We start from the raw sequence: 10,074 nt of genomic DNA, 5'->3' as shown, positions 1-10,074 counted from the left end.
CAAAACTCACCCATTCTGGGCAGCAACAGAATGGGAGAGAGTCGAGGGGGGAGGCTCAAGTTTACTGCGTGGACAGTGACAATGCTAAACCACTTCCGTATTTTTACCAAAAAACTCTTTGGATGCACTACAAGAATGATTGTAGATGGAGAGCGGGGCAATCTGGGAGAAATGTGTCTGTGGTGTCATTGTGGGTCAGAAATAACTCGATAGCAGAAGATAAGATTACACCATGTCTACTCCAGTACTTTTAGGGCAGCGAGCATGTCTGCCAGCTGTATTGCACTATCCCAAGCACTTAGCACAGTATTCTGCACAAAGTAAGAACTCAATGAATAGGATTGATTGACTGATTTAGCATACTGCGTGACACACAGTAAGCACATAAATTCATTCAATAGTATTTTCATTCAATAATATTTATTGAGTGCTTACTATGTGCAGAGCACTGTACTAAGCACTTGGAATGTACAAATCGGTAACAGATAGAGACAGTCCCTGCCCTTTGATGGGCTTACAGTCTAATCGGGGAAGACAGATAGACAAGAACAATGGCAATAAATAGAGTCAAGGAGAAGAACATCTCATTAAAACAATAGCAAATAAATAGAATCAGGGTGATGTACATCTCATTAAGTAAAATAAATAGGGTGATGAAGATATATGCAGTTGAGCGGACAAGTACAGTGCTGAGGGGATGGGACGGGAGAGGGGGAGGAGCAGAGGGAAAGGGGTGAGAAGAGGGTTTAGCTGTGGAGAGGTGAAGGGAGGGGTAGAGGGAGCAGGGGGAAAAGGGCAGCTCAGTCTGGGGGAAAAGGGGAGCTCAGTCAGGGAGCTCTCACAATAAATACCACAAAACATCCCACTGAGTAGGAATAAAACACTTTGGAAGCTAAGAACAAAAATTCGAAGAGAATTAGGTAATTAATAGTAATGATCCTACAAATAGCAGGGAAAATTTCAGTAGGGGCAAATACAACATTCTACACTTGGGGTAAAATACAGGCAACACAAATGTAGAGTAAGGAAAGACTGGCTAGTCACAACTACAGAGTTCCAAACCCTCCCCCCCCCCCAAAAAAAAACTCTGGGGAGTGACAGTTGACAGTTGAGTGCATAGTTGATTGAGAGAGGAGGAGGGAGGTTTAGGAGAAATGAAAGTTTAGATCTAACCCTCTCCTCCCCACAACTTTCCCATCACTTGTCTCGACTACTGCATCCTTCTTCGCTGACCATCCTGGCTCCACCCTCAGTGCTCTCCAATCCATACTTCAAACTACCTGGATTATTTTTCTGAAATCTAATTTTGCACATATTGTCACACTCCTCAAAGATCTCCAATGATTGCCCATCCCTCTCCATGTCAAAGAAACTCCTCACTATTTTTCAGCACATAATCAACTCTCTCTTCCCTAATTATTCTTATTCTTATCCACTCCCAAACTATTCCATAAACATCATACCACTTGCTGTGCCTCACTCCCATCTCTCACAGTCAAACCCTTGTTTACTCCCATCCTTCATCCCTAGATCTCCCTCTCCCTTTACTTCTGACATACCACAACCCTACCCATCTTCAAAAATTGCATCTCCTCCAGTCAAGCCTCTCTGACTAATCTATCCTCTCCCCTTTCTATTTTCCCATCTGAGTCCCTGACATCTAAGCACTTAGGAACTCACTCCACTTCCCTACCCTCATAGCACTTATGTACATAATTTTATGCTTTATTATGTCCGCTACTTATCACTTATTTGAATATCTGTTTCTCCTGCTAGGCTATAATAATAATGATAACAATGGCATTTGTTAAGCACTTACTATGTGCCAAGTATCTGCTGGGGTAGATACAAGGTAATCAGGTTGTTTCACGTGGGACTCACAGCTTTAATTCCCATTTTACAGATGAGGTCACTGAGGCACAGAGAAGTTAAGTGTCCCAAAGTCACACAGCTGATATGTGGCGGAGCTGGGATTAGAACCCATGACCTCTGACTCCCAAGTCCAGGCTCCTTCCACTAAGCTACGCTGCTTCTCCTCTCCTGGAAGGTAGGGATTGTATTTATTTACTCTATTGCATTTTCCCAAGCACCTACTACAATGCTCTCCACACAGTAAATGCTCAATAAATACCACTGACTGAGAGATGAGGAACAATTAATATCAGTGGCAGGACAAGGTTACCAAGAGTGAGGTTTTAAAAATTTTATTTTATCGATAAAGTGCTTACTATGTGCTAGACATTGTACTAAGCATTAGGCTAGATTCATGATAATCAGGTTAATCACACTCCATGTCCCACATGAGACTCGTCTTAATCCCCATTTTACAGTTGAGGAAACTGAGGCACAGAGAATGTAAGTGGCTTGCCCAAGGTCTCACTGCAGACAAGTGGCAGAGCCAGGAATAGAACTTAGGTCTTTCTGATTCCCAGTCCAGTGCTCTATCCCCTATGCCATGTTGCTTCTCAAGAGAACCTTCTCAAGGTTGTACAAGGTGGTTAGTTCACCAGAAGTGAAGCAATATAAACTAGGAGTGGACTTATGAGAGACCACCGCACTATTCACCATCAGACACAATAAGCAAAGGCTTTACATTTAACTTCAGGTTTCATGAAGATCAGCACACCAAAAGGCAGACTCAAAAACAGAGATGGGCCCTGAGATCCATCACAGCAGTGATCACTCCTCTTCACTGGGTCTTGTTGCCAACGTTCCCAACTCTAACTCCTTGTGGGTGCTGGAATTCCCTTCCCTTACAGATGTGCCAGACCCCAACTCACCTCATCTTCAACCCCCCCTGAAATCCCACCTCCTCCAGAAAGCTTGCCCTGATTATTTTTCTTTTCCCATCATTGCATCCTCCCAACTATTATCTCAGCAAGTTTGCACTCATATCCTGCCTTGACACTTTGTACCTATCAATTAAAATGAGAAGCAGCATGCCTAGTGGCTAGCGCATGGACCTGGGAGTCAGGAGGACCTGAGTTCTAATCCTGTCTACACCACTTGCTGCTGGTTGACTTTGGGCAAGTCACCTAACTTCTCCGTGCCTCAGTTACCTCATCTGTAAAATGGGGATTAAAGCTATGAGTCCCATGTGGGAGACTGACTGTGACCAACCTGATTACCTTGTATCTACCCCAGAACTTAGCACAGTGCTTGGCACATAGTATGTGTATAACAAATACCATAAATTGCTTACTCTGTGACCTTGGGCAAGTCACTTAAATTCTCTGTGCCTCAGTTTTCTCAACTGTACAATGAGTCTATGCTTTCTTCTTCCTACTTACACTTAGACTACGGGCTCCACACGGGACACAAATGGGTGTCTGACCTAATTAACATGTACCTATTACAGCGATAGAACAGTGTTTGACAAATAATAAGTGTTCACCACATACCATGAAAAGAGTTCTGTAATTTAAGCACCTCTTTCGGGATAGGGATTGTATCTCCCACATTGATTGTACTCTCCTAATAATATAATAACTGTAGTATTTATAAAGTGTACTCTCCTAATAATGTAAAAACTGTAGTATTTGTTAAGTGTTTACTATGTTCCCACCACTGTACTCAGCACTGAGGGGGATACAAAATAACCAGGTTGGACACACTACCTGTTCCACACAGGGCTCACAGTCTAAATAGGAGGGAGAACAAATATTAAACTTCCATTTTACTGTGGAGGAAACTGGGGCACTAAGAAGTTAAATGCTTAGCCCAAGGTTAGAGAAGGCTGGGATTAGGACTCAGGCCCTCTAACTCTCTGGTCGACATTCTCTCCACTAGGGTATACTAAATTTCTCTGCACACCTACTTATGGTGTTTAAATGTTATTCTTAAGTAATTGAAAAGCAAACAGTGAGGTTGGACCACAATGTTTATTTTTCAACTACACTTGCAAGGAAAGATAGGATCTTAGAGAGGACTGCTGTATATATATACAAGAAAAGGATATGAGCGGTACAGGGAGGAAGAAATCCTTCTGATATACATACTGCATTGATTAGATCTCTATATACAGTAGTGTGCTCAGTTTGGGGCCCTACATTTGAAGAAGAAGTTCCATAACTGGAGAGTATGTAGGAAGAGTGATAAAAAATGATTAAAAGGATTGAAAATAGGTCCTGTGGGGAAAGGTTAAAGTACCTAGACTTGTTCAGTCTGCAGAAGTGAGGAGAAAAAGCTACCTCAACCTAATACCTGTGTTTTCATGAGGACAAAGCTATTCAATTGTTCTTCCATACTCAGGGGACAAGCAAGAGGAAATTGGTTGAAACTGCAGCAAAGATGGTTCAATGGACTGAAGAAAAAAAAAATTCTCTTGGTGAAAATTATGAATTTAGAACAGTCCCTGGTGATTTCATAGTTACTTGTTCAGTTTGAATGTGACTTTTTCTACTACCAAACTCTCATGGCAGAACAATCTATCAGCATTGTGGAAAGAGCACAGGCCTGGGAGTCCAACGGATCTGGGTTCTAATCCTGGCTTTGCCATTTGTCTGTTGTGTGACTCTGGGCAAGTCACTTCACTTCTCTGTGCCTCAGTTACTTCATCTGTAAAATGGGGATAAAGGCTGTGTGAAGCCCATGGGACAGGGACTGTGTCCGACCCAATTTGATTGTAACCACGCCAGCGCTTAGAAGAGTGCAGAGAAGCAGTGTGGCTCAGTGGAAAGAGCACAGGCTTAGGAGTCAGAGGTCATGGGCTCTAATCCCTGCTCTGCCACTTGTCAGCTGTGTGACTTTGGGTAAGTCATTTAACCTCTCGGTGCCTCAGTTACCTCATCTGTAAAATGGGGATTAAGACTGTGAGCCTCACTTGGGAAACCTGTTTCCTCTGTATCTACCCCAGCGCTTAACACAGTACTCGGCACATAGTAAGCGCTTAACAAATACCAACATTATTATTAGTAGTACCTGGCACATAGTAAGCACTTACCCAATGTTATTATTATCTTTGTGGTGAGCAAGAGTGACTCCATTTTGTGACACTGAAACCTTTTTGAAACCCTTATATAGTAGGCCTTAGTACAGTGCTCTTCATGCAGTAAGCACTCAGTAAATACAATTGATTTATCGATTAAGGACTTACATTCGATTTCTTTGTGAAAACCAATAGGCCATCCTCTTTCCCTACAAGAAAGAGGAGGGAGGAGCAAAATAAAGATTGACTAGATTGGAGTTGATTAGTCCAAACAAGTAGTGCTGCCTAAAAAGCACTAGATATAGTAGCCCTTCATCTAGAAATCCCTGGGTAAAGAAATAGAGAGCTGAAGGTAGCCACAAAATATGCTCAGTAATGATAGAATATCAGTCATAAGAGTTGAGTAATAAAAGAGGCCCATTGAAAGCAAATAAGCCATAAAAGCGAGAAAAGAGCTAGGGATAATTCTAAATGACCCTCAATATTTTTCACTACCCATGTGCCTAAATGAACTTTCCTCTTGTGTTTAAAACATGCTGGAGTATTAACATCAATGACTGCAGCTTAAATTTAGTACCTCAATTTAATTTTAGAAGCCAACACTAGCTGGGGATTCAAACGTCTCTGTCTCGGGTGAATTATAAAAAAGGGCTCGCTCTGGCATTGTGTTCACAGCAATTATTTAAGACGGTCTGTGAGCTTATTTTAAATAATTTTATAGCTTGGACTGCCTACATCTCATTCACCATTTGAGCCCTTTCTATTTTCATGGAAACCAGGACACCATACTGAGGTTCCTTCAGGATCAGGGCTGCAGGTGAAGGCCAGCTGGGGACAGAGCAGCTGTTTTGTTTTTAATATTAGCATCTGAAGAGGGCCCGCATGGGGCAATATGCCTTTGGGGAAGGCGCACTTTAGATTCACTGGCAATGACTTCGTTTGTTCTTTTCCTCCGTTCAGTTTTGAATTTCTAGGAAATAAACTGGCACTGGGAGGAGTTCCCACCCAAGAATTCAGACATTCAATAACCCTGGTACAAATGTTATAAGATTAAGAATGAGAAGGGTCCTTTTAGAAAGAAGAGGGAGCAAAGCGATATGTGAGAGGTTGTAAAGTCTGTGACAGGGACTAAAGGCCATAAATGATTATTTTCAGTTCCCTATGGATGTGTGTACATGAGTCCCCATATCATGCCTGCTGCCCTTGATTAATGAATGTAACAACCCCTCCCAGAGGTGAGATGCTGGTTTATAGGAAATTATGAAAAGCGTGGCTAGAAAAAATCTCTCCTGTCGAATATGAATGTAAACTGCACACAGTGGGGTCTGAGATTAATTACGTAATCTGAAAGGGATGGAGAGAAGAGAAGGTAAGAAAAACAATTCCATTTAAAGAGCCATGGAGCCCGATGTTGCAGTGCTAATGAGGGCAAATCTTCCATAAGGAACCTTGGCAGTTCTGCCTGGGTAAAATGTGCAGAGTTTAGAGCAGAGATTTTGTACAGGCATAAAAAAAGATACCACAAACTAGCTAGAGAATACCAACTTCTTCTCCCCACCGTCGCCCAGTAAAGCAACTGTTCTGAGCTCATGCCCAGAAGAAGCCAGGAGAGTCATGCCAGCACCCTGGAAAATTGCAACAGAGACATTTGAAAATGAAACTAGGAGAAACATCGATGTTCTAACTACATAAGCTCAAACGGTCCAACTAGTCAAACTGGCATTTATATATCCAGGGGAAGTGATTTGAGGAGACACGGGGAAAAAAACCAAGGTCCCATTTGTTTTTCTCAATTCATTATCTCAGGAGGGTTCAACTTTGCTACACTACCTCATTTTCAGACAAGAACACTGTTTAACCGAATGCTAAAGCAGGGGGGACAGGATTCCCTAAGGATATCCACAACCAACTCACAGGAGAAGTTAGAATGAAGATTCCTTTCTGAATTCTAGGCCTATACTATTACCCTTCCCCCTCCCCCAGTGTTTCTCAAAAATGTATTATTTTTCTTGGAAAAACAACATTCATCCCAACTAAGGGCCTTCTCTTTATAGAAAAGAAAAGAGAAGGGGGAGGGAATAAAGGAGGGAGGGAGGGAGGAAGGGAGGGAGAAAAAAAATAAAGGAAAAAAGAGAGAGAAAAAGAGAGAAAAGAGATAATGAGAAGAAGTCAGAAAGAAAAAGAAAACACAAACACAATAGAGGTCTGTCGAGTCCTCTTTTAGATCAAGTAAAAGATAGTGCAGCCTGATCAAATCTTCTCTAAAACATATGCTGAATTATCCCATAGAAACTGACTGCCAAGAAAGAATGAAATAAAAGCACCACTAGAATAGGCACATTCTGAAGAAGTAAATATATTGAAATGAGATGGAAAAGATTAGATACAAAAGTAGAGCTGGCTGTCAGAGGGCAGAATTTATATGGATATGGGGAAAAAAACCCTAAAAAACTAGCTTCTTCACTTAACATTCCTTAATCTTCCACTGCACTTTGCATTATTTTACCAATAATCAATCAATCATATCTACTGAGTGCTTACTGTGTGCAGAGCACTATACTAAGTGCTTGGGAGAGTACAGTATCACAGAGTTGATAGACACATTTCCTGCCCACAGCCAGCTTACAGTCTGAAGTATGCTTTGGTTAAATTACTTTAACTTGAGAAGTTTCCAAATTTATGACTTTTATTACAGGGAGAATAAACAATCCAGTCATTTTGCTTTTCAAAGACTCCTTTGTGGGTTCCATCCAGTCACCTGATTTTGAGATTTTTAGAAAAGGATCTCCATGTATTGTTCCAGGTATTGTGAATGGTAAATGCAGACTCAAACAATAATTCAGCTTTGTACTTCTGGGAGACCACTGCAGCAGACAACCAGCTGGGTGAAAACCAGTCAGGAGAAGAGTTATTCTCCTTAGTGAAATTGGGATGTTTGCTTTGTTTTGCTTATTGGACTTAAGTGCTTACTATGTGCCAGACACTGTACTAAGCACTGGGGTAGATACAAGATAATCAGGTTGGACTCAGCACTTGTCCTACATAAGTCCCCATTTTAGAGAAGCAGCATGGCTCAGTGGAAAGAGCACGGGCTTTGGAGTCAAAGGTCATGAGTTCAAATCCCAGCTCTGCCACTTGTCAGCTGTGTGACTGTGGGCAAGTCACTTAACTTCTCTGTGCCTCAGTTACCTCATCTGTAAAATGGGGATTAAGACTGTGAGTCCCATGTGGGGCAACCTGATTCCCCTGTGTCTACCCCAGCACTTAGAACAGTGCTCTGCACATAGTAAGCGTTTAACAAATACCAACATTATTATTACAGATGAGCTACCTGAGATACCACCTCTAAGGGTCGCACCTGGAGAGTTTCCAGTACTCTATCAGTCTCAACTATGGTAGGGAGAGTCAAGCAGAGGCCTGTCCATTCCATTCCTAGCTTGGGAAGTGGCTAGCGAGTGGAAGGCAATCTGCTACAAGTCAAAACTCACCTGTACTGGGCAGCAGTGACATGGGAGAGAGTCAAGGAAGAGACTCAGGTTTACTGTGTGGAAGGAGGCAATGGTAAACCACTTCCCTATTTTTACGAAGAAAACTCTCTGGTCATACTAGCTGAACGATTGCAGTGCAGATGGTGGTGGGGTGTTCTGGGAGAGATGTGTCCATGGCGTCACTACGGGTCGGACACGACTCAACAGCGTATGACAACAACAACAACATGAGGCTCAGACAAGTTAAGTGACTTGTCCAAGATGGTGGAGCCAGGATTAGAACCCATATCCTCTGACTCAAGCTTTTGCTCTTTCCACTAAGCCACTCTAGTTAGCAGGGATGTCCTGAGGCAGTTCATTATGGTCAGGAATGTGTCTACCAACTCTGTTCTATCGTCTTCTCCCAAGTGCTTTCATCCACCGCAGTACAGTGCCTGACCCATAGTAAGTACTTACCAAATAACATAATTATTATTAAGTCCTTAGTACAGTACTCTGCACACAGTAAGTGCTCAATAAACATGACGGATTGATCTCAAAATAGAGACTGATCTTGTATCAAGCAAACCCATTAAGACAGCTAGAATCTCCTTAAATGCAAACATTGCAGCGGGGTGTAAAAAAGCCTTTTTAGCTACACTTGTACCTATAGTTAAGATCCTACCAGCCACTGTGTCATCTTCTAAAATATATATGAATAACAGTCAATAGCATTTGCTGAGCACCTATTGTATGCAGAGCACAAAATTAAGGTTCTGGGAGAGTGCAGTAAAACTATCCTCAAGCTGCTTAAAGTATGAGTTTATTCTATGGGGGTTCTTATCCGATTCTACAGGGATGACTGAAAGTAAAATTGGACAGCTCTGCATTCTCCTGTTTCTTCGACATTCTAGCCATTTTTATCTTCCTTTCCTACTCCTTACTCTCCCCATGGCAAATCCTTTCTTTCCATAATTTGCAGAGTACAGAGCCCTGCCCTTCAAAGGAAATATAAAACAGGATTCTTATTCAAGGCCATAGGTCAGATCTCTGCCTCCAGGGATTTATAATCTAGAAGAGAAACAATCCCATACTGATGAGCAAACCCTAGCAAAAAGACAGTGAGAGTAGATATAAACATAGGAATAAGGAGAGGTAAAATTGAAATAATGAACACAAGCGGCCTTGGATTTAGGTAAGAGAGTGTGCTCCAGTGGAATGAGAAGAGAACCAGGAGTTAGGAGAACCTTGTCAGTCAAGTAATTCACTCATATTTACTGAGCGTTGTGTGCAGAGCACTGAACTAAGCACTTAGGAGAGTACAATATAACGGACACATTCCCTAATGAAAGCTCTGAAATTTATTAAGTGCCTATAATGTGCCAGACTGTTTATTAAATGCTGGGGTAGATACAAGTTAATCAGGTTGAAAACAGTTTATATCCTACCTGGAGCTCACAGTCTTAATCCCCAGTTTACAGATGAGGTAACTGAGTCACTTAGAAGTGACTCATATTTACAAATGAGGAGAAGCAGCATGACCTAGTGGAGAGAGCATAGGCCTGGGAGCCAGAAGTATTTGGTGCTAACCTTGGCATTGCCACTTCTCTCCTATCTGTCCTTTGTAAAGCCACAACTTCTAAGTGACTCAGTTACCTCATCTGTAAACTGGGGATTAAG

At 41.9% G+C, this 10,074-nt stretch overlaps 1 non-coding gene across 1 annotated transcript; it reads left to right on the top strand.

The window, feature by feature from the left end:
* Window positions 1-8,267: 8,267 nt before the first annotated feature.
* Window positions 8,268-8,405, top strand: LOC114810734. Its single transcript, XR_003758429.1, has one exon. It is a non-coding gene; the product is annotated as a small nucleolar RNA SNORA7 (small nucleolar RNA).
* Window positions 8,406-10,074: the final 1,669 nt, after the last annotated feature.

The sequence above is a fragment of the Ornithorhynchus anatinus genome, chromosome 3 (genome assembly GCF_004115215.2).
Source record: "Ornithorhynchus anatinus isolate Pmale09 chromosome 3, mOrnAna1.pri.v4, whole genome shotgun sequence".
Taxonomy (NCBI): Eukaryota; Metazoa; Chordata; class Mammalia; order Monotremata; family Ornithorhynchidae; genus Ornithorhynchus; species Ornithorhynchus anatinus.
This window is presented reverse-complemented; position numbering and strand designations above follow the sequence as displayed.